The sequence below is a fragment of the Armigeres subalbatus genome, chromosome 2 (assembly GCF_024139115.2).
Source record: "Armigeres subalbatus isolate Guangzhou_Male chromosome 2, GZ_Asu_2, whole genome shotgun sequence".
NCBI lineage: Eukaryota > Metazoa > Arthropoda > Insecta > Diptera > Culicidae > Armigeres > Armigeres subalbatus.
The window spans coordinates 150,783,207-150,808,118 of NC_085140.1; the positions used below are offsets into that span (position 1 = coordinate 150,783,207).

Consider the following 24,912-nt stretch of genomic DNA (forward strand, 5'->3'; position numbering starts at 1 on the left):
AAGTTCTTGAGGATACATTTTTAAATGTATTCTAATATGTTTATATAAGTTCTAGTGAAACGAACAAATAGAAAAGATTGAAGTGCGTGAGTTTACCATTATTGTGTGGTGATAAACAGCTTAAAGCAATGGTTGTATCGAATCGAGCACTGTGACGATTTTCAGGTGAGTGTTTATTTGATGATACCATTTTGTAAAAAGTTTTGGAAAGGATCACTCCAGTTGTGTTGCAACGAAGAATAAAAGTTTGAAATCTACTTTTTTTTTCTATAATTGGATCGATTAGGAGTGAAATAAATGGTTTAAGAATATTGAGTATTGTGCTAGGTAAATAAAAGGCTTTTATTTAAAATTATCAATCATAAACCTACGGCTTCCAAACAGTATAAATCATTAGTTTTTTGTGCAGTGAGCCGGGAATCGGATCCATAGGCCCAAGTAGTGATTTACCCTATTTGTCATGTTCTAGCAATCGCTAGAATTGGAAATGGACTTCCATACCGTTTCCATTTCTATACTGTACCTTCAACTTGACTATTCTAGCAGTAGCTGCTAGAATTGGAAATTAATTAAAAATCTCGTTTCCTACATCCAATTTGAAATTCCATCAGTTGCTTTCTTTTATCTATAACATTGGCAGCTCGTTAACCAAGACGAACCTCTGCTTCTCGAACCTAACCCAAACTAAATTCCAACAAATTCCGTATGAACTCGTATGTGACCTTAAGATATTCTCTCAGAAATTCGTTTGAAAATTCTGTTCGAAAATCTTTGCAGGTTCTCTTTCGGTTATTCCTTTACGAATTGAGTCAGAAATTCCTCCAGGAATTTCTTTGAAAATCTCTTTGGAAAAGTCACCAGGAAATTATTTGGACATTCATCTAGGAATTCCTTCAGGAAACCCTCCGGAAAGGCTTTTTTTTCAGAACTTCCTTTGGAACTACCTCCAGGAAGTCTTAAGGAAATTCCTTCAGTAAGCCATACAAAATTCCTATAGACATGATTTCGTAAATAGTTGGAAATTTGGAGGAATTTCTAATGGAATTTTCGAAGAAATCTCCAAAGGTATTTGAATGTTATTTTTATTCTCAATTAAAAAAAAGCGCTAAAACAACGGTCGGAAATGTCGGATTTCCCAAAAGAATTTCTGAAGAGATTCCCGAGAGACTTCTTAAAGGAATTTTAAAATAAATTTTTGAAGGTCTACAGAAATTTCTGGAAGAGTTGCTAAAGTAATTTCCGGAGGAATATCTGAAGGAATTTCTATGGGAAATTCGGAAAGAATTCCTGGAGATAGTTCTAAATAAATTTCAGAGGGAAAGTTCGAAAGAATACTTAAAATATTTTCTTAAAGTTTCCGAAGAAATTCTGTGAGAAATTGAGAATTGAGAAAAAAAATCTATAAGAAATTCCTAAAAGAAATTCTAAAAAAATCACAAATCAAATTCCGAAGGATTTCAGTGTCCGTTGATAATCCTATAGAAATTCTTGAAAGATTTTCCATGGGTATTTTTTAAGGAATTCTTAAAGAAATTTTCGAAGGAATTCCTAAAAAAGTTTTCGAATGGAATGAATTTCTGAAGAAATTCCCTGAAGACTCCGTAAAGGAGTTTCCGAAGTAATCCCTAAAGTATTTTCCATTGAAATTCCTGAAGGAAGTTTTGGAGAAATTTCAGAAAGAAATTCCGAAGAAGTATCCTAATAAATTTTCATCTGAAGGAATTCATTAGGGAAATTCTAAATTATTTCTTAGTATTCTTTTTTCGAATATCCTTTATGTGTACAGGACCAGCTGGAAGTTTGGCCAGTTATTCAAACACGTAGAGCGTTGTTCTCTCTAGTTTCACACGCACGGTAGTTTGCTTGAGTTTTCTACACTTCACGAGTTCCTCGGAATTGCTATTTAAATCAGATTTTTTAAAGAATACAGCATATGTATGAAATAAGTCCAAAGACTGACGTGCGCCGAAGCACTGTTTCGGACATGGTACCTGCGTTGCTACCGACCGAAACGACGAACGACGAAATAGTCAACTACTCGAAACCAACAGTCTCACTGACTGCGAAGGATACTGTTACCACAGTTCCTCGACCGGCACTGCGACCGTACACGAACTTGCCTTGCCTTCTGATTAGCAAGATTTGCATGATCCGATCCGAAGGACCAAAAGCACGGCAAACATCTTTTTCGGATAGTTAGACAAACACTGATAACACTGCTGCTGTGCGATGCGGATGCAATTGTTGGAACTGTTTGCATTCGAAGAGCGCAGACATCAATTCTCTGCTTTTCTTTCTGAATAACTTCATAAACGAGAGCTTCCGTTCACACTCATTTGTCCTGTAGATATGAGCGACGACGATTTACTTCCTTCTATAGAACCGAGTATCGTTAGCAGGCTGGAAATCTGGCTTCTCTGGGTTTTGAACGTTCTAACGCAACCTTGGCTTCTCTTCGCTTCACTACCTTTATCCAAGTTTCGTCGGTGTTCCATTCGGTTTCTCTGGCGAAACAGTTTGGCCAGTTTATTTGCAATTTCGATGCCCAAGAAATATGAGGTTCTGAATACACAACATTTTAAATTGTATTTGTTTTTAGAGCTTAAATAAACATGGCAGAACTGATTCGCAGTATAAACATCTCATGCCAAGATGAATACAGTACTAGGTGCTTCAATCTACCAAGTTTGTGGAAGAGAAGAAGGCGGGGGTGAAAAGTTCATTTTCAGTGCAAAACGAAAACAAACCGGCTGGCTCTCCCATACTAAAATTCAAGATGGCTGAATAGTGAATTTGGCAGATAGGAACACCTAGTGGTGTATTCATCTTGTCTCATGATATCAAAGCATTCACTGCTTAAATCACCACGACACGGACTACTTTTCTTAAAACTACACGGTCACTTTCATCTGCTCAGTAACAGAGTAAAATTGTGTAGCTTTTTCATTTTTACCCAAACAATGTTTAATCAGTTGCCTTCATAAGCGGGACAACTCAAAACTATTTGTGGCTCTACTTTTGACGGAAACAGAGAAAAATTTCCTTGAGAAAACAAGAGACAGCAACACAATTTTACTCAGTCAATGAGTAGACGAAAGTGAGAGTGTATCGAAGTAGCATTTTCCTGATGGTTTGTTTTTTTGCTGCGCTCGAAATTAACCAGAATGGTTGAAATCGAAAATTATGTGAATTAGGTACATCCAGCTGCTACCTACTGTATAAGATCAGTGTTTTATGAACGTTCCATTGTGTGTCCCTTCTATTGGATTTCCTCATCCATTGTCAAACCTTATCATTATTTCCATATCATTGTCTTATTTAATGTCAAGAAACAATCTGAGCAAAGGTGCCATCACAATAATCATTTTCATAAGAGATCAAAATCATACATTTATAAATATGGTCTAAAAGTCAATTCGAAATATCTTGCGTACTTACGTAATTACTGCACGCTTTCTCAGTTAGCATATTTTAAATTCCGGGAAGTCCTTTCATAAACACCGAATCTATTTTTATGTATCCCTACCTTTGATCCGGTGTATATCTCTTAAATACGTTGACCGTTTATCAAACCAAATGTTTTAACATTGTGCATGCATATGCCTACGAATACATTACATAGGTTTCATTGAGATTCGAATACATTACATCGGTTTCATAGATATGCGGACTATTGGTTCCTTCTTTAATAAAGTTTATTGTTTATGACAGCATTTAGCATTATTCTTGCTTCATTACAAAGTGCCACCTCAGATATTATGGTTTCATTGTTTCTAACCTACAGTCAGCACCGGTTTACGAAGGCGGACCTTCTCTTTCAAGAGGAGTTAACTAAAACTCGCAGAATGTCTACAAGTGGTGCAGATTTTCAACGCGTTTTCTTTATACTGTGCCTTGTTGATGCAAACATAAATCATTATATTGACTTTATAAACTAAAGTTCATTTTTTCGATCACAATGCAAATGCATATTAGACTAAACAGAGCAAAGTTTCTATTTCTGAGCAGACGATTAGCAAATGAATCACATAACCAGCAGGATAACAGCATTAATACGCAAGTCTTAAAACAAATACAATACATACCTAGAAAAATAATCAATAGTAGAACTGCAAATTGATATACGCTTCATATACAAGTTTATACAACCCAATTTGAACAACAGATAACAATATCAACCAAATTCACCTGTAATGCGATCCAAGAATATAGAAGAGCGGCGTGTTTTATCGATAAGCATGTTATCAGCAATAAATGTGGCAATTGATTAGAAACATCTAAAACTAGCGGTAGAATGATGTAGTGTGTCTAAAAAATAATAATATGGGTCAGTGTCAACTGTCCCAATCAGCATAAATCCCTTTTATCCATCTTTGTAAGCGCTGTTATAGTTGACCTGTGAACATGTCCCCAAATACCTGTGAGACTATCTATATAAGAATAAAAAATGAACAGATTTTAACAAGAATGTAGACACTAGAATTAAAGTAGTGAACCTTTTATAGCACCGACAATCACTCTGTCTGTTGATCCTTTTCTAACGAAAACAAAAAATCAAAACCCTCAAATACCTGTTTATACGATCCGACTTTAATATAGACTCGCGAAGAATACAGCGGGATAGAGAAATGTTCGCTGTAAGACTACAAGATATTCAAACCAATCACTGTCGTTAAACGAAAGCCAACTACTTTCCTACGTTTGTAGAGTTTTGTTATGGAATTGATTCAATAAAATGCTCTTCATAAGGTAAAGCCTTATCATCATCAGTGCTTCAAATACTTATCCTATTGTGCTACAATGCTGTATTCATAATTTATGGTTTTCATATTTTGTTTATATTGACTATCGGCTATAAAATAATTTAAAAACCGCCATAGTTTAAGTGTTTCTTCTATTGAGGAACACTCAACTCTAGTTGGGCTAATCTCCCACTTGAACCTGACGACATTTTCCAGTGTGCAACTGTAGGTGCAAATAAACCTCAATCAGTTAGATAATTTACGATTAGTAATAAATATAAGGCATACGAATACGGTTCATTCAGCACAGCGTTCAGACAAAAATGAATTATTGAAAGTACACCACCTGCACCCGTTTATTAGATATGTTTTGTCCGTTTGCGTGAACAACCAGAAGAATACCGTGCGAATGTATTATGTCGTGATAGCACTCTCAGTGTAGTAGTAGTAATGAGCAACAATGTTAACCGAGCAAACAAGGGTACCCCGGAAGCCAGGGCCCGCAATAAATACCGTAAGGCATCATTGTTTTCTGGATTGGTGGTTTCTCAATCGTTAGAGTTTGAAAGAATTGATCCTTGAGGCAGGGTGACCACTCTAGCCGACAAAATACATTCCCTGGTTTGTCCCTGTTTTCCCGGTAGGTTTTCCAAAGTTTTCTAGGAAAAATGCGCCTGATAAGGTATTGAGCACTCTAGTCCATATTGTTGAAAGAAAAATGTGTTCTATTTGAACGAAGAGAATAGTTTCTTAGTGCAACATCATTTTTAATTACCAATTTAGTTAAGGTACACTGGGGGAAGTGGAAAAAGGGGGTAAGTGTAAAAATTGACTCGAAAAATTGAAATTGTACATACTTTACAGTTTTTACCACATCATAACATTGTGCAAGAATATACGTTGATGCTCACACTAATACTATGTTGAAAATTGTATAATACATACACTAACACGGTTATCGGTTGAGCTGTAATTTTAGGTTTCGCGAAAAGTTGATTTTTGCATTCATAAAATCAATTCTTATTTGTACCAATTGTTCTTTTTTCAAGTGAATTTTTATCACAGGTGACCATTCTAATACAATTAAACTAATCCCATTCAATTGGTAGTGGTTTGTACCAAGAAAGCAAATGATTCAAAGATTTTACACTTACCCCAGGTCTCAAGCACTGCGGGGGAAGTGGATAATGTTCTAAAAACGGAATTTTTTTCTTCCCTCCATGGTTTATTTCGATAGCTGTGAAGCTTAATATGTTCCTTCTTTGTTATCTTTTTGATTTCAGTGGTGATTGGACTCATATAAATGAGAAAATGCCTGATTAATCCACCTATCGGTATTGATGCCTATCACATGTTTTACATATAAAAAAAATGTGTAAGAAAGTTAAAAATAGCACTGATAGGTAAATATATTGCATAATTCACATTAGTTTTTGTTCATAACAAGTTTCGCCGTTGAATGCTATTTTTTTACGAACAAATTGGTTAGGAACAAGTGCTTAAGAATAGCTTATAATTTTTATCGTGCTTTGCGCACACACATACATACAAATACGCACATACAGATATCATCCCAATTCGTTGAACTAAGTTGATTAGTTTATACCCCTGTAAGTCCCATTTTTCCTTTAAAAAGTTCATCTTTGAGGCGAACATATAGACTTTACGTACACTTAGTGTTCGAGAAGTCGAAATCAGTCCTCCCCTAGCTATTACGAGAATTCCTTGAGGATCTATTCCGTTAAGGTAATGAAATTATTCCACAAAAGATACTCAGAGCAATTATCGTATTGATTTTAGTTATATGTAACCACTCATCACTATTGAAGGTGAAGGTAATATGGGTTTTCCACTTACCCCATCTCACTAGGGTAAGTGGAAAAACAACTCCTAATTTTAAAATCTTTTTCCACAAATTTGAAGCGACCAAAATGGTATGAATTACCGCACAGTTGGTGCAAGATTGACTGTTTTTGATAGCCCATTTTGATTGAACGCATTTAAATCATTTAAACTGGTTTTACACTAATTCAAACATGCACTATCGATTTTTCCTTTTCCACTTCCCCCAGTGTACCTTATTTGATAATATGCATGACGTTCTAACAGACTTATGACTCGCTGCAAAAGACTTTAAGTCCTTATCTAGAGAATGTTCATATTTCTAATCTTTTCTGTTTAATCGTAATATTATAATTTTTTAGGGGTATTGGAGCAAAATAAAACTCAAAGAGGTCTGACTAGCACGAACTTTTGCTTTTGAAAATCCACAGTGTGCAATGGTTTATAGAAGTGTTACCCAGCGTGCTTACTATCAAGGACTGCAGAGCAATTTTGAACGGTTGAAGTAAGACTGCCACAGAAAAAAATGATTAAATTTCAACGACATGTAAACAGGACAAGGTGTAACATCACAGTACCTGAATTTGTCATTTGATTGAAATTTACATCAAAATCGATGCACATATTTAGAGCATTGAAAAAGATATAAAATTACACGGCTTATTACTGATTTTTCAATTGGTGTATAGATACATCAAATAGGATTTATTTTTCCATCAATAAAACTTTAATTTTATACGATCGTGTAAATGTCAACCCATGTACATTAAAACAACATGGAGTCAGAGCTCGTGCGGATGTGTTTTGGATAGTATTCCTGCCTGTGTTAATCGGGTCACTCAATATCATATTGAACCAGTTGATATATTTGATGTAATTATAAATATTTGTAAATATAATTTAAGCGTAAAATAAAACACTTAAAAAATAAACTTCATTTAATTTTAAGATTAATTGTATTTGGGAGCGGGCGTTGTCGTCCGTTGGATTTTACATTCATGTAATTTTAAATGCCCCCTCAAGCCAAACGTGTAAAATTCAACGACCTCAATTGAATTTTAAAGTGATGTAAATTTAACATCTAACTTAATTTTAGATGTATTTCGATGCTCCAAATATGTGCATCAAAATAAATGTAAATTTACACAAACATTCTAACTGTGTACCGTGGAACACCTGTACTGTGTTCCGAAACCGAATATTAGTGAACCAGTTTTACTTAAACAGCGGAGCAACTACGTGGATGGTAAGATTAATTTTGGTGAATATTATTTAATGTCTCAAAAGTAATCGATTGCTTATTTTGCAGCCAATTTGTTTAGCCTGGCGCAGCTCTCAATTTCTGCGTAAGAATTTTCGTGAATGTCTACGAATTGAATATTTCGACACCAACATTTCAAAAGGGCGTAACTGCTTTTGTAAACATAAGCTTCTCACGTCTCTGGTGGGCTTATCACTTATCAGTGGAATTACATTCCGTGTGTGGGCTCAAATTAACTCACCAGCGACGTGAGAAGCTTTTGTTTACAAAAGCAGTTACGCCCTTTTGAAATGTTGGTGCCGATTTATGCAAATGCAACAGTTTGTCGGATCACATACCATATTGAACGGATAGATGTATTCAATGAAATTTTGTATATTTATGATTTGTATTGGGCGAGGAATAAAAATATTAAAAATGATGAAACGAAATGTTGTTCAATTCATAATTTGATTGAATTTAGGAATGGGGGAATCAAAGGTTGTCGTCTATTGATTTTAACATTCATTTTATTTTACACGCGTCTGTCATATTGAACGTGTGAAATTCAACGATCTGAATTGAATTTTAAAGCGATGTAAATTTAATAGCTAACATAATTTTAGATGTATTTTGATGCTCCAAATATGTGCATCAAAATAAACGTAAATTTACACAGAAATTCTAACTGTGTAGTCGGGATGGGACCTGACGTGGTCGTACGTGACTACACTGCCAAAAATATCTATATAAGATATATGTGTCGCCGTTATAAATTTTTGCAATAGCTCCACCATAATATAATCGCTATAGAACCACACATAAATTAAATAATGAATTATTGGCAGTGGCTGATTTTCTACCTGCCGCTGTCACATCCAGGCGCTATAGTATATGCGCAAAATAGCCAGCAAGAGTTAACCGCCAGAAATTTGTATGGCGAAAGTCATCTAACGCAGGTTTTCTCAAAATAAGAAACTTTTCATGAAAAACTATTTGGTACCGATTATGTAGGAAGGTGTCCGCTACCATACCTACCAAATATTTTTTTGATGAAAGTGCTTAATTTTGAGAAATCGAACCTTAGATGCCTTTCGCCATACTGATTTCAGAAAGTTAACTCCTAGTGTGCCGCTGTAAGCACGCTCAAAGCAGGCGATTCATTGCTAATTCGAGACCACACATAAAGTTTATTTGGATATATATTTTATGAGTAGTGCGCGTGGAGAATGGTTATGTGAGCGCTGATATACATCATAAGTTAAATTTATGGATTTTTGCCAATAAATATGTGTGGATTTTTAGTAGGGGCTCTCCTTAGCCGTGCGGTAAGACGCGCGGCTACAAAGCAAGACCATGCTGAGGGTGGCTGGGTTCGATTCCCGGTGCCGGTCTAGGCAATTTTCGGATTGGAAATTATTTCGACTTCCCTGGGCATAAAAGTATCATCGTGTTAGCCTCATGATATACGAATGCAAAAATGGTAACAAAAATGGTGGAAGTGCTCAATGAACACTAAGCTGCGAGGCGGCTCTGTCTCAGTGTGGGGATGTAATGCCAATAAGAAAAAGAAGGATTTTTAGTAGTGTACTGGTACGCACAGTTGCTGATGAAGCTGTGTGTGGATACCAGACATAACTAAATACTCATCATACTCGGTTTAACTCGCTAGCTCAAAGGGTGAGGACATCTGAGGGTCGTTGAATGACTGTTCTTCCACATATAAACCTGGACAAGAATGAGATTGAACTCGATACATAAGGTACTAAAACATCTACCCATAGAAATGGCATTGTCGGAGTGGTAGTGTGCAAACTTCAACACACAGGAGTAATTAACTAAATACACAAAAATCACACGAAGGACGAGGCCTGAGCAGTTCCTATTTGAACCCGAGTAGAGGCGAACAACAAAGGTGGAGAAATCTTATAATTGAGGGGTTGCTCTCCTCAAATAATAGGCTACTATTGAAGCTATCTCATTTTTATAAAGGTTTTATTACAGAGACATCACAGATTTGGTGCTTGCATGCGATTAATGGTCTTCTTCAATGTTTAGAGTTGTGTTGCTGTTGGCGTTTTGTCCATTTCGCCAGCGGGTTCGACTCCTTGAGCGACGGGACAATAGAACGACGAAAGTTCGTAATGTGGTTTCGTGGTCCCTGCGATTCCCAGGAAGAAATGACTGAGCACAGGCTTCGGGCGTACCCCTCAGCGTTGAAGCAGCCGTGACCACAAGGTCCCGGTCGACGTGTCTATCTTGGCTCGATGGTCCAACTTCGGGCCTGTGTGTGAGTGTGGGTTATGCGGTTGGGATTGGATTGGGCGAAAATGTAGCCGTTGTTGACAGTAGTGTGCTGACAGATCGCCGGTGGAACGATTCCTGTCCACACATTCGATCGGCAACCGGATTATCGATCAAAGGTCTCGATTTTCAAAGATGGCGACTACACCAAGGTAGGATGCAGGGCACTATAACAACGGAGCGTCGGTAGTATGATCCTCAGCCATCAACTCGCTGAACTGTCCCTTAGGCGACACTCATACACGTTCACTATTCGTTCACTATTCGGGCCAGAATTTGTTTACAATTTCTTTTACTTTGAACACACTAACCAGAGAATATTATTCTTTACATTTACGTACTTACTTATGGATCCTGTACATCTCCGGTGGTGCAAAGGGTCGACTTGAAAGAACTCCATCCTGAGCGTTTTCCAGCTATCACTTTAACCTGTTGCCAGGTTAGATTTCGGTCGACTTCTTTCATTTCTTTATTGAGGCTTCACCGCCTCTGGGTCTGCCTGCTGCGATGTCCCGCTGGGTTCCAGTCTAATGCTTGTTTACAGATTTCGTTTCCGCCTCTACGTAGAGTGTGGCCGACCCAGCCCCACTTCCGATCCCGAATTTCTGTTGCTATCGCTCGACGACGAGAGATCGTTGTTTGAGATCCAGTTGTGAGGCCACCAGGCCCGAATTATATACCGCAGGCATCTGTTGATGAACACCTGCAGCTGTAGAGTGTTCTCAACTGATACACACCATGTTTCGCTAGCGTATAACAGCACAGATTTCATGTCAGAGATGAGAATTCGTATTTTGGTGCGTTCACTTATCTGCCTGTTTTTCCAGATATTTCCTAAACTCGCAAAGGCAGCCCTTGCTTTCTTGATCCGTGCGCCTATGTCGATCTTGGTACCGCCGTCTGACGCCATTTGGCTACCAAGATATTGGAAACTTTCAACATTCTCCACTGGTTGCCCGGTTACTGTGAAACAGGAAGGGGTCACCGTGTTTACATCCAACGTTTTGGTCTTGTTGACGTTGATAACTAAACCTGCCGAAGAGGAGCGCTCGGCAAGGTCGATGAGTGAGGTCGTTGAGCGAGGAGTGCACCGTCATCAGCCAATTCGAAGTCGTTCAGGTGCTCAATAATTATAGGCTGCCATAACAGTCCGCGGTTTGGTTCACTTTACATTGATTACTACCATTTGATTTAAACAAATTTGTGCCAACTTGATCTTGAATTTGAAGAAAAACACAAAATTATAAAAATGATCACCACCATAAGGGAAAATTTTCACAACCTCGAATTTCTAGTATTATTCACGTGCGCACTTCTAGGTCTTTTGAGAATTTTATGTCCTTCGTTGACCGGAACCCCGTTTTTATAGAAAATCGCTGTCGTTCCGTTCTTGTGAATGTACCATCAATAAGAGTGGGTAACGATATTCTTGAATATTCTAATGTAGTCAAAAATCTTGGCTTAATGATGGATTCTAACTTAAGCTGGACATCCCAGGTTAATGTCGTTAGCAGTAAAAATTATAATGCTTTACACTCGCTTGTCTTACTGAGACATTGTACTCCCCAACATATCCGAGTTCAATTGGTTAGATCTCTCTTAGTTCCATTGTTTGATTATGGAGATATTTTGTTTGGCCTTGTTCAATCAAGAAACCAGGTGTTTAATGCTGTCATCAGATATGCATTTAATCTGAAAAAGTTCGACCATTTATCTAATTATAAAAAGGCAATACTTAGATGTGATTTTACAAGTCATTTAAAGCATAGAATATGTATCTATACATTCAAAATTATAAACGACCCTCCAATTTACCTTCGAGGTTTTTTCAGACGTGCGTGCTCTTCAAGAAGTTCATTACTCATCGTTCCTAGATGCATTTCAAATAGTTTTAAAGAATATTATTGTTTACGAGCCATATGAATTTGGAATGATCTACCTCGAAATCAAAGGAGTGAAGGGAGTTTTTCTACTTTTAAAAGAAATTTGAATAATTTATTTATTATATAGTCATTGGTATTAGATGTTGCAAAGTAGCATAAGCTTTGAAAATCAGTGGATGATTATTTGTGTCATTATATGGAGTTTGTTTATTAAATAAAATAAAATAAAAATAAATAAATAAATAAATAAAATATAATAATAATAGGTGATCGACAATCCTAAAAAAAATATGCGTTCCGCAACTCAGCAAAGTTCTCACTGTACAGATAAAAAAAATGTTGTGATTTTAAATGTATTTTAGTACACATATTTGGAGGATGCAATTTAACGCAATATTCAATCGATCCTACTGTTCTTGAAATAAATTTAAACTGTTCTTGCTTGTAAAATTCAGTCAAATTTAATTGAATATTGAATGTTAATCCGTTGGTTGAGATGAGCTGCAATTTTACACGTTGGTAAATTTTCAAAATTATTTGCTGTGTGGTTCCTGCACGTTTCTTTTAGAGACATGTGCTTCTGAACGCGTGAGATAGTTTTAAAATTGGATTCTAACTGGTATAACCTTAACCTTCCTAGTGCATTGGGGTCTATTTCGACCCAAGCACACCCAAAACACCGCTGTAACTTTGTAACGCAACGAGAAAAAAATCTGAAAAATTCTGACTTTTCCTAACTTTCGGAAACCAAGATTCTCTGAAAAAATCAGCTTCCAGCGACATCTAGAAGAGGCGCCACAAAAAAGTTACACATTGTTCATTGGGGTCCATCTGGACCCAAGATGCCATCACGATCACAAAAACTCAAATTTCAACCGATTTTCGATCTTTAGGCACCAAACGATAGATGTAGGTTCCAAAAACAAGCCCATGGGGTGATTCATCCAAACTGACCACTCTAGTCCCCGGGGAACCTGTGCTAAAGTGGTACTGAGCTTCTCAAATTGGCATCAAATTTTCGAGTTTCGTGTTATGATACATAAAATCGCTTGCACATATGTGCTCTAATGATCCCAACTGTAATTACTATATTGTATATGCCTTTCCGGGCAGCAGGGACTATGTCCAAGGGCTTGACGATCCCTCCCCAGGCCATCTGCGAGTTGTGGGGCTTGCCTAGGATGTGGTGGGGTTTGACAGTGGGCCCTGTTAAACCTCTATAAAAAGCTGCATGAATCCGCAAGTAGGCTCCGCCAAAGCGACCGTGTGCCGCTCAAAGCGCACAAGCCCAAGTCCTGGTGTTAGGTGGGACGCTAAACAGCCCTGACACGACGGCCCTCCGACGAGACAGGAGGTTTGCGCAGGCCCAATAAGCCGCCTAGAAAACCAATCATTACGAACAATATAAGAGATAATGCGACTCGATATAATCGGCAAAGACCTAGGCGACGAATACAGGATCACGATTGGAAGCTTGGAACATGGAATTGCAAGTCGCTAGGTTTCGCAGGTTGCGACAGGATGATCTACGATGAATTACATCCCCGCAACTTCGACGTCGTGGCGCTGCAGGAGATTTGCTGGACAGGACAGAAAGTGTGGAAAAGCGGGCATCGAGCGGCTACCTTCTACCAAAGCTGTGGCACCACCAACGAGCTGGGAACCGGCTTCATAGTGCTGGGTAAGATGCGCCAACGCGTGATTGGGTGGCAGCCAATCAACGCAAGGATGTGCAAGCTGAGGATTAAAGGCCGTTTCTTCAACTATAGCATCATCAACGTGCACTGCCCACACGAAGGGAGACCCGACGACGAGAAAGAAGCGTTCTACGCACAGCTGGAGCAGACATACGATGGATGCCCACTGCGGGACGTTAAAATCGTCATCGGTGACATGAACGCACAGGTAGGAAGGGAGGAAATGTATAGACCGGTCATCGGACCGGATAGTCTGCACACCGTATCGAATGACAACGGCCAACGATGCATAAACTTCGCAGCCTCCCGCGGAATGGTAGTCCGAAGCACATTCTTTCCCCGCAAAAATATCTACAAGGCCACATGGAGATCACCTAACCAAGAAACGGAAAACCAAATCGACCACGTTCTAATCGACGGTAAATTCTTCTCCGACATCATGAACGTCCGCACTTACCGCAGTGCGAATATTGAATCCGACCACTACCTCGTTGCAGTATGTCTGCGCTCAAAACTCTCGACGGTGTACAACACGCGTCGAAGTCGGACGCCGCGGCTTAACATTGGGCGGCTACAAGATGGTAGACTAGCCCAAGAATACGCGCAGCAGCTGGAAGTGGCACTTCCAACGGAAGAGCAGCTAGGCGCAGCGTCACTTGAAGATGACTGGAGAGATATTCGATCCGCCATTGGTAGCACCGCAACCGCTGCACTTGGCACGGTGCCCCCGGATCAGAGAAACGACTGGTATGACGGCGAATGTGAGCAGTTAGTGGAAGAGAAGAATGCAGCATGGGCGAGATTGCTGCAACACCGCACGAGGGCGAACGAGGCACGATATAAACAGGCGCGGAACAGACAAAACTCGATTTTCCGGAGGAAAAAGCGCCAGCAGGAAGATCGAGACCGTGAAGAAACGGAGCAACTGTACCGCGCTAATAACACACGAAAGTTCTATGAGAAGTTAAACCGTTCACGTAAGGGCCACGTGCCACAGCCTGATATGTGTAAGGACATAAACGGGAACCTTCTTACGAACGAGCGTGAGGTGATCCAAAGGTGGCGGCAGCACTACGAAGAACACCTGAATGGCGATGTGGCAGACGAAGATGGCGGTATGGTGATGGACCTGGGAGAACGCGCGCAGGACATAATTCTACCGGCTCCGGATCTCCAGGAAATCCAGGAGGAGATTGGCCGGCTGAAGAACAACAAAGCCCCTGGGGTTGACCAACTACCAGGAGAGCTATTTAAACACGGTGGTGAGGCACTGGCTAGAGCGCTGCACTGGGTCATTACCAAGATTTGGGAGGAGGAAGTTTTGCCGCAGGAGTGGATGGAAGGTGTCGTGTGTCCCATCTACAAAAGGGCGATAAGCTGGATTGTAGCAACTACCGCGCAATCACATTGCTGAACGCTGCCTACAAGGTACTCTCCCAAATTTTATGCCGTCGACTAGCACCAACTGCAAGGGAGTTCGTGGGGCAGTACCAGGCGGGTTTTATGGGCGAACGCTCCACCACGGACCAGGTGTTCGCCATTCGCCAAGTACTGCAGAAATGCCGCGAATACAACGTGCCCACACATCATCTATTCATCGACTTCAAAGCCGCATATGATACAATCGATCGGGACCAGCTATGGCAGCTAATGCACGAACACGGTTTTCCGGATAAACTGACACGGTTGATCAAAGCGACGATGGATCGGGTGATGTGCGTAGTTCGAGTTTCAGGGCATTCTCGAGTCCCTTCGAAACCCGCAGAGGGTTACGGCAAGGTGATGGTCTTTCGTGTTTGCTATTCAACATCGCTTTGGAAGGGGTAATACGAAGAGCAGGGATTAACACGAGTGGTACAATTTTCAATAAGTCCGTCCAGCTATTTGGTTTCGCCGACGACATAGATATTATGGCACGTAACTTTGAAAAGATGGAGGAAGCCTACATCAGACTGAAGAGGGAAGCTAAGCGGATCGGACTAGTCATCAACACGTCGAAGACGAAGTACATGATAGGAAGAGGTTCAAGAGAAGACAATGTGAGCCACCCACCGCGAGTTTGCATCGGTGGTGACGAAATCGAGGTGGTAGAAGAATTTGTGTACTTGGGCTCACTGGTGACTGCCGAAAATGACACCAGCAGAGAAATTCGGAGACGCATAGTGGCTGGAAATCGTACGTACTTTGGACTCCGCAAGACGCTCCGATCGAATAGAGTTCGCCGACGTACCAAACTGACAATCTACAAAACGCTAATTAGACCGGTAGTCCTCTACGGACACGAGACCTGGACGATGCTCGTGGAGGACCAACGCGCACTTGGAGTTTTCGAAAGGAAAGTGCTGCGTACCATCTATGGTGGGGTGCAGATGGCGGACGGTACGTGGAGGAGGCGAATGAACCACGAATTGCATCAGCTGTTGGGATAACCATCCATCGTTCACACCGCGAAAATCGGACGACTGCGATGGGCCGGGCACGTAGCCAGAATGTCGGACAGTAACCCGGTGAAAATGGTTCTCGACAACGATCCGACGGGCACAAGAAGGCGAGGTGCGCAGCGGGCAAGGTGGATCGATCAGGTGGAAGATGACTTGCGGACCCTCCGTAGACTGCGTGGTTGGCGACGTGTAGCCATGGACCGAGCCGAATGGAGAAGACTCTTATACACCGCACAGGCCACTTCGGCCTTAGTCTGATTAAATAAATAAATAAATATGCCATTTATGGGCAAATTTATCCCTCCAGCAGTCATCGGAAAGTCTTCTGGAAGATCCGGAACTTCCGAAAAATTGGCTAATTCTAAAAGTTAATCCCAGAGCTTTGCGATTTTTTCGTAATCATTCATCCTGACAAATTGTGGGTGCAATCAATAGTATCTAAATGTCTTATGTGTGACCTCCAAATGCCCCAGAAATGTATTTCGACCTCAACAAGTCGAGTCTAGTACGAGACACTGAAGACGACCACACAGTTGTGGTCGAAATACGTATCTGAAAAGATAACAAAACGTAGCTTAAAATATTTTTTCCCCCAGAAATGGTTCTCCGGAAGATCCGGAACATCCATAAAATGGCCGATTCTAAAAGTTAATCCTAGAGCTTCGCGATTTTTTTTCGTAATTATTCATTCTGGCAAATTGTGGGTGCAATCAATAGTGCAAGTCTTCTGTGACCCCTAACTGTCCCAGAAACGGTCCTTCGGTAGATCTGGAACATCCTTAAAAGTGGCCAATTCCAAAAGTTCACCACAGAGCATAGCGACTTTTTCGTAAGCATCCATTCTGGTGAATTGTGAGTGCAATCAATAGTGAATGTCTTCTGTGGTCAACAAATGTCACAGAAACAATCCTTCGGAAAATGTGGAAAATCCGTAAAAGTGGACAATATGGTAAGGCAAATGAATAGGGTCCCCCAGGAGATCAGGTTCATTCGTAAAAGTGATCAATTCACAGAGGAACTTTTGGATTCATACTTCCTTAAGAATTTCTGGAGGTATTCCCCGAACTTCCGGAAGAAGTTCGGTGGAGTTCCCGGAGCAGCTCCCCGAGGAATTACTTGATGAACTTCTGAGGAATTGGCGGAGGAACTCTCAGAATTCTCAGAAGAACTTCTAGTGGAATGCCTTTAAGAACTTTCCGAGGGATTACTTGATGGAGTTTCGAAAGGATTACCGGAGGAAGTTAGAGAGAGTTGGAGAACGCTAACGCACTGTAACGAACTGTTTGATTTGGCCTCTTTTACGGATGTTCCGGAAGGGTTACTAAGAAATTTGTATTATTGATTGGAAAATTATTTTGAGCTATCAGTGGAATGTCATGACTTGTCATCAGACGAGTTTGTACAATTCCATTTCATTCCCCCAATTGATTGTACCGTTGACAGATACGTATTTCGATCTTAACAGTAAGCTGTCATTGCATATCACGAAGGATTTTCGCTATTGATTGCGTACATAATTCACCCATATGAATGAAAGCAAAAATTAGCAAAGGTGTGGGATGATCTTTTGGAATTGACCATTTTCGGTTATATTCCTGATCTCCTGGAAGACGGTTTTGTGGACATTCAGACGTCATAGAAAATTCCAACTATTGATTGCACAATCATTTCCCCGCTGGAAACTCTTGGATAAACTTCTGGAATTATTAATTTTTTGCGGATGTCTCAAATTTCCCGGAGAACCAAAGCCGTTAACAATGTTTTCGAAAAAATCGAATGTGATTAACTTTTGGTAGGTCACAGAGGACTTTCACTATTTACTCAACATATAATTCACCGTTACTACGTGAATGCTAACAAAAATGCTCAGAGTAAGGACTTTCGAGATCCGAAATGAGTTTTTAAAAAGTTAAAATTTCTTACACTGGTATTTATTCTCAAAAGCTAACAATAAATCATTTAACTACTTAACCCGACACGTAGATGATGAAAGAGGACGAGCTCGCGAAGTGCGAGCTCTTTTATTAAACAAAACTGCTAACCAAGCATTCCTACACCTGTATGAATATTTGGCGGGCAGCGTGGCGTGATCCAGCAGCAGTGGTTCCTAACGGCTTCCCCCTTGGAGAAAAGCTGTCCTCAGCGTAGTGGTCCGTGTCCTACTCCTGTGGTATCAGCCGCCTGTTTGGAAATCCGTTCGCTGTTGTCATGTCATGAAGATTCGTTTCGTTACTGGGCTGGGTTTCTTTGGAAATAGTCACCGTTGCTCTCTGTGGAATGAGTGACTTGATGATCCAGACTCCGAAAATGACAATTAGAATGCGGAGATTGTTGATATGCCACCGAAGGATAACCATCCGAAAAAATGTATGTTCCAATGGAGATTTTCTGTCTTCAAATTAAGATGCTTGATGTGATCGCGTTGTTCCATGTGAAGTTCCTGTAAATACTCTAGAGGAATGCGATTTATGGTAACGGTTGAATTTACCTTTACACCCGTCGTTGGTATGAAAGATTTCGCCGGTATTTCGATGTTGCTGTTAGTATACTCTTCCCCGTTTAGTTTTAGCGTACAACTTGAAAATTGTATTAGGAAGGTTCCTTTCAACTCTCGTTGATGATTTGAACAGTTGGATGCTAATATGACGTCCGCGTCGTTGATCAGAATGTTGCCTTCATCAATAGCTTTGACTATATTGTTGGTGTAAACTCGTTCAGTAGAGCATTGCGCTATTTCGCCGTTCATTATCTGTTGGATACATTTCGTGACCGGTTCTAACTGTGAGCTAGGGCATATGTAAATTTCCTTGTATTTAGAGCATGGTGATTTTACAGTGTATAGAGTGTGGCCACTCAAGAAGTAGTTAGAGGTAAGATAAATTCTCGTTTTATTGGATATGACAGCTTCCGCAAGGTTCATTGTAAACTCCGCTTCTTTAACCCGAGGTACTTTTAGGATGTATATGATGGTGAATTTGTTGTAGAGAACATAAGCGCTGGAAATGTCCAAAACATTTTCGACAAGCGAGAGTTCCAAACCGTTGTTGATGAGGAATTGCTGAGCTGCTTCCATTTCACGAAGACTGATGAGCCGACTGCTTGGAATGCTTTGCCTAGCCAAATCGATAGCCTCTTCTATGTATTCTAGCTGTTTGATGAGCTCGTCAATGTTAAACAAAAAATTTACTATATCAAAACCGGAAATTGTCATTGCTTCTAGCGAATTGAAATTACCTACCATTTTCATTATGTAATTGGAAATATTATTTATCCTAGTCTCAAAAACGTGATTAATGTTAATTTGTTTGTTATTCTGAGTTATTAATGTATTTGACGTTTTGTTAATAATTCTAAAATCTTCCACGTCTGGACTGCCAGATACGTACTTCCAAAATTTTCCTAATGGCTCGGCTCCCATCTTCGAACTCTAGGATTGGGACTTAATTTCTTGAACGTTGAATTTAATTTACTAATTTTGGCTTCAATTAGAGAGCTCATCAAATCATTTTTCCTAACATTTTCCTGTGCTTGGTAGTTCAAATTATTTATTGTCTCCTCAATTAACCTTAAATCAATCCGATGTAAAATCCTGATATAGCTACTGCTGTTACGCGCTGGTCCAAGTGGGATTACGGCCAAAGGGTTTTTGTTCAAGTCGTGTATCCGTATGTCGGAGTATATCGTTGATGTCCATAGTAGAAGTCTGAAATTTAGAAAATGAACCTTGTTTATCGTTTATGTGTTTTTTGTGCGTCTTTATGTCCCTGTCGTCCGTGACAGTTTTGTCTGTTTGTGTTTTTATGTCTATCAAGCGATAGCGATTTCCACCAGGTGTGGGCTTCGCTTTACCTTTAACAAGTGCTGTGGGTTTCAGTATTTTTTTGAATTCATCATAATGCATAGTGGGTAATTTTGCATTGTGATTATCTGCCGAAAATTTAATATTATCTCTCGCGGTTTGTAAAACTTTTTGCTTGGCTATATTTATTTCATTAATATCGAGTGACGTGGAATTTCCGAAAATAATTTCTCTATGGGAGAGGTTTGTAGTGGAATGTTTTGTTTCATTATAGATAGCCGTGACTAGTGAAAGCCCTTCGTAAAGGGTCATTTCTTCAGTCTTCCTTCGATTTGCCAAGTACATTTCTAGCAAGGTGTTATGGAAGCGTTCCACAATTCCATTGCTATTACTGCAGCTGGCAAAGTGCAAGGATATGTTTTGATCCTCTAAGAATTTTTTAAATTTTGCATTGTGGAAACCCGGTGCTTGATCACAAGTGATTAGCTTCGGTAGTCCAAAGGTTCTAAAATATTTAATCAAAGTTTCTATAAACTCATCCGTGGTTTCATGAATTATTTTATAAATCTGTGCAAATTTAGAAAAAGAGTCTACGAGAGTTAGGAATTTTTCAGTTTCTTTGACGTAAACGTCAATGAAAACATTTTCAAACGGTTTCTCGTAGATTCTTCGGGTTATTGGTATTTTGAACTCCGACGAGTCAAGTACGAGACACTGAAGACGGCCTTACTGTTGAGGTCGAAATACGCTTTTCTCCATACTTATCCCAAAATGAATTAAATGTAATAGCTAAAACATCTTACTAAAAAAAATCTCTCTCAGTTCCACTGCAACCATTTGATGTGATTCTGCGAGATCGTCAACAGAAGGCGCTTTAGTAAAACTTTCGAATCGACACGTAAAGCTCTGGTGTACTTCTGAAAACATGCAGCACACTAGGAGCAAACTTTTTGAAAGCAGTGTACCAAAAGGAATCAATAGTTAAGTTTCCCAAGAATAATCTACTTCATCGAAAAATTATTTAGTAGACTAACAGGTCATTGTTTTTTTTTTCGAGAAGTGCTCTCATTATTGATGAAATTTGTGTAAGGTGGTTATTCACAAAGTGCGTCACATCCTTACTGTGACGGGGGGTCTGGGCAGCGTGATGAATAGTAAAAAAAAAACTAGAGGCTCATTACAAGAAGTAGCGAAGTGGCGAAGGGGAGAGGGGTGTTGAAAATGGTAATTGTTCTGCATGACGTACTATATCGATCTTCCCTAGACGTCCTTCACCATACAACTTTTTGGCGGTAAATTCATGCTAGACCATCGTACATCTTCTTGTTGATCGATTTGAATATAAAGAATTGAACTCATTGAACTCATGGACAATTTCCACTCATAGAAATAGTGGGGACCTCAAAGATCTTCGTGTTGATCGATTTGAATATTGGAATCTGAGCTGAAAGACAGTTTGGAGTGTCGTAGACATCGAGGCATCGAAGATCTTTATGTTGATCGATTTGAATATTAAGACCTGTACTCAAGGATAGTTTGGAGTGCCGTAGATGTCAAACGAACTCTGGTGTGCCTGTAATGGTGTTACGAAGTATCCTGGAGCTATTCCAAATCATAAAACTAGTTGGGGACATCGAAGATCTGCATGTTGATCGATTTGCATATTAGGATCTGTACTCAAGTGTAGTTTGGAGTGTCGTAGATGTCGAACAAATTCTGTGGTGTGTCTGTAATGGTGTTACGAGGTCCTCCTGGAGCTATTCCAACTCTTAAAACTAGTGGGGACATCGAAGATCTTTATGTTGATCGATTTGAATATTAAGACCTGTACTCAAGGATAGTTTGGAGTGCCATAGATGTCGAAGGAATTCTGTGGTGTGTCTGTAATGGTGTAATGAGGAACCGTGGAGCTGTTCCAACTCATAAAAATAATAGGGACATCGTAGATCTTTTTGTTGACCGATTTGAATATTAAGATCTGAGTTCAAGAACTGTTTGGAGTATCGTAGATATTGGAAAAGATCTGTTATACTGCTGAACAGGCAGATATTATCATAAAGTATTTCAATTTTAAATCAATTTCAGAATGTGGTAAAAAATTGTGTTGGTTCCTTAGAACATCAAAATTAGAACTCAAGTATAGTTTGGATGTTATAGATCATCCTAGTGACCATAAACTGACCTGGGCAATATTTTTCCTGGATGGAACAGTTAATTTTGAACATTTTTGCTGAAGAAAGCAAGGCTCTATCTCTTAAAACTGATTTTTAACAGCTGATTTTCGTCTCGTCTCGTCTCGTCTCGTCTCGTCTATATGACCCATCCGTATTAAATCGGACCTATTTTACGGATGTTTCGGGTTTCCTGAGGACCGTATTGTGGTCCTTTTGGGTCACAATAGACTTTCATTATTGATTGCATAATCAATTTGCTTATATAAACAGTTTCGAAAATTTGCTTTGAGATGAACTTTTGGAATTGGCCACTTTTACGGGTCACAGAAGACTTCAGTATTGATTGCACCCACAATTTGCCAGAATGAATGGTTACCAGGGTTTGAAGAAATCGCTCTCAATAGATAACGAACAACGATAAAAGAGAGGCAAAAACTGTTCCGAATCCTAACAGGCCATGATAACACATTTATTAAACTTGCATACAAGTGCGATAAAACAGAATCGGATTGGCAGCCCCCACAGAAAAATGACGATTCTCGCTTTGTTTTCGCTCATTTCGTGTTGGTTACTGCACAGCTGTGTAGAACAAGTTGAAATGCATCATCGGAGCCAGTGCCTCCCGCGTGTGGAGCTTTCTAAAAGAAATTCATGGGGTCATCATCATGGGGTATAGCCTCCCGAATCAGTTCTCTATCATGACTGCTTGCGAAGAAAGTCTCTCGTGGTATGCTACATATAGTATATGTAAACAGAGATGATAAGTGAGGGACTTGTTCATTCTCTTTAGGATTCAATCCCTGATGGTAACCAAAAAATCGCGAAGCTCTGAGATAAACTTTTATAATTGGCCATTTAAAATGAAGCGTTGTGACACTCATATTTATATGTAATTGCGTCATAAAAATCATCAACCATGGATATGTAGTGGTGGAAACTTCCAATACCAATTTAGTAAGCATACACGTGGGTTTCATTTTTTGTTAACATTCGACAACAGTAAACATTGCACGCGTTCTAAAGAATTCAGCCCAATTTAGACACAATATTAATCAATACAGTCTAAGTATGGGATTAACTGAAGGAATTTGCCTGAAAAGCATCAGTTTTTTTTTGGTTTAGGTGAATATTTACCTATGGATTATGTTTTCCCGATGCTAGCTGTTAATGTTTACATTTTAAACCGTTGTTGCCAGCTGCTCAAACGCACCGATAACAAGATAATTTTTTCTCCGATTTTTAAACTTTTACAATGCACTCCAAAACAGAATCAATAAGTTATTATTTTTGCATCAATACATAGGGTAAAAGACCCAATAGTGGAGGAACTAAGCACGTTCCACCACTATTTGTTCGCTTGCACAAAAACTATACATTATTTCGCTTACCTCAATGGTGCATTCGAAAGCTCTAAATTTGTATTTTGATTGAAAGGTATTTCAATAGCAGCAGCTTCCGTCATTATCACCTAGAATGAATCCTCCAATTATTGGTGCAATGTTCCAATAGTTGCGATATTTTCTAATTCGGGTTCCTATAGTTGCGAATCCCATTGTTTTTATGCAGGACTCGTAACTATAGGAACACTACCGCAACTATAGGTACAAAACAGAGAAGAAATTATAGTATTTCAGTGATACTTTACCGATTATTTAAGAAATCCCCAACTGTTTTCGTCTCTTTTACGTAATGACAGGTCAACAAATAGATATACAATGTGGGTTGCTGCGTTTATTGCGTATATTTAACATAAACTACACTACCGCAACTATAGGAACACCCACGACTATCGGATCAATTGCCCTAATGCGTTAATAAAAGATTGATTAATTTTATCGCTATTTTTCATGTTTCCGCTATGATTTCATAATAGTTTATATCGACATCACTGTCGATTTTAGAATTGGTAAATTTTACGGAAGCTCCCAAGGGGCAAGTAACTCTAAACTTTCCGATAATATTACTCATTGTCTCGCAATAGTATCTCGTGATATTTCTAGTATCCACGATTTTCGTCAAACCAAGAAACGGTTGCTAGTTTGGTTGTTATGGCGTTTGTCAGTTAGTTGATGAAACACAGTGCTCCCCCGTATTGGAACCACCTGATTCCTACCTTCTACAGATTCTAGAAAACTTTCAAACCGCATTTTATATTCCAAATGCTATCAAACCAAAACGTGGGTCCTAAAGATTGCTCAAAAAATAAAAGTAATAAAAATAGTTGTCCGATGATTTTTTAAGAATTTAAAGGAGACTGAAATCATGTGTTGCCTAAAACTGGGTGGACTGTATCGACTGGGTGGCGTTGTGTTTCATGCAAGGGCCTCATACGCCTGTCACTGGCGAACAAAGCTCGTGTACTCTGCATCGAAGCTTAGAACCGGTGTTAGGGCGCAATCGTTAATGCGTACATTTTTACATTCGGTTAGTTACGGCAAATAAATTCTTTTTCGAGTCCCTATAATCAAGCACGTATCTTAAGCATACCACATCGTTATATTATTAAAAGACAGAATCACCGTCTTCGACCAGAGGTCGCACAGACTGAACACTTAACATCTAGCATTAGACAACGGACAAGGACATTTACACAACACCCAGTGGACCAGTGGAGAACTTTTCGCTTTACGAAAAGTTTTCTCCTTACCGGAGTGGGAATCGAACCCACACTCCACATTGCTGCATGATTGTGTGTTTAATTTTGATAAAATATCGAAAACAAAAGTGTGCATAAAAATTGCCTCGCCATAACAAAAAGATGGTAGAGAATTAACACTGTTGTTTACAGTT

At 39.5% G+C, this 24,912-nt stretch overlaps 1 protein-coding gene across 1 annotated transcript in view; it reads right to left on the reverse strand.

The window, feature by feature from the left end:
- Positions 1 to 23,577, reverse strand: part of LOC134211017 (BTB/POZ domain-containing protein 6-like) — a 103,966-nt gene extending 80,389 nt beyond the window's left edge. Inside the window, exon 1 of the mRNA XM_062687540.1 lies at positions 23,511 to 23,577. The gene's annotated coding sequence lies outside the window, so the exon portion shown is untranslated. The remainder of the gene's footprint in view (positions 1 to 23,510) is intronic.
- Positions 23,578 to 24,912: the final 1,335 nt, after the last annotated feature.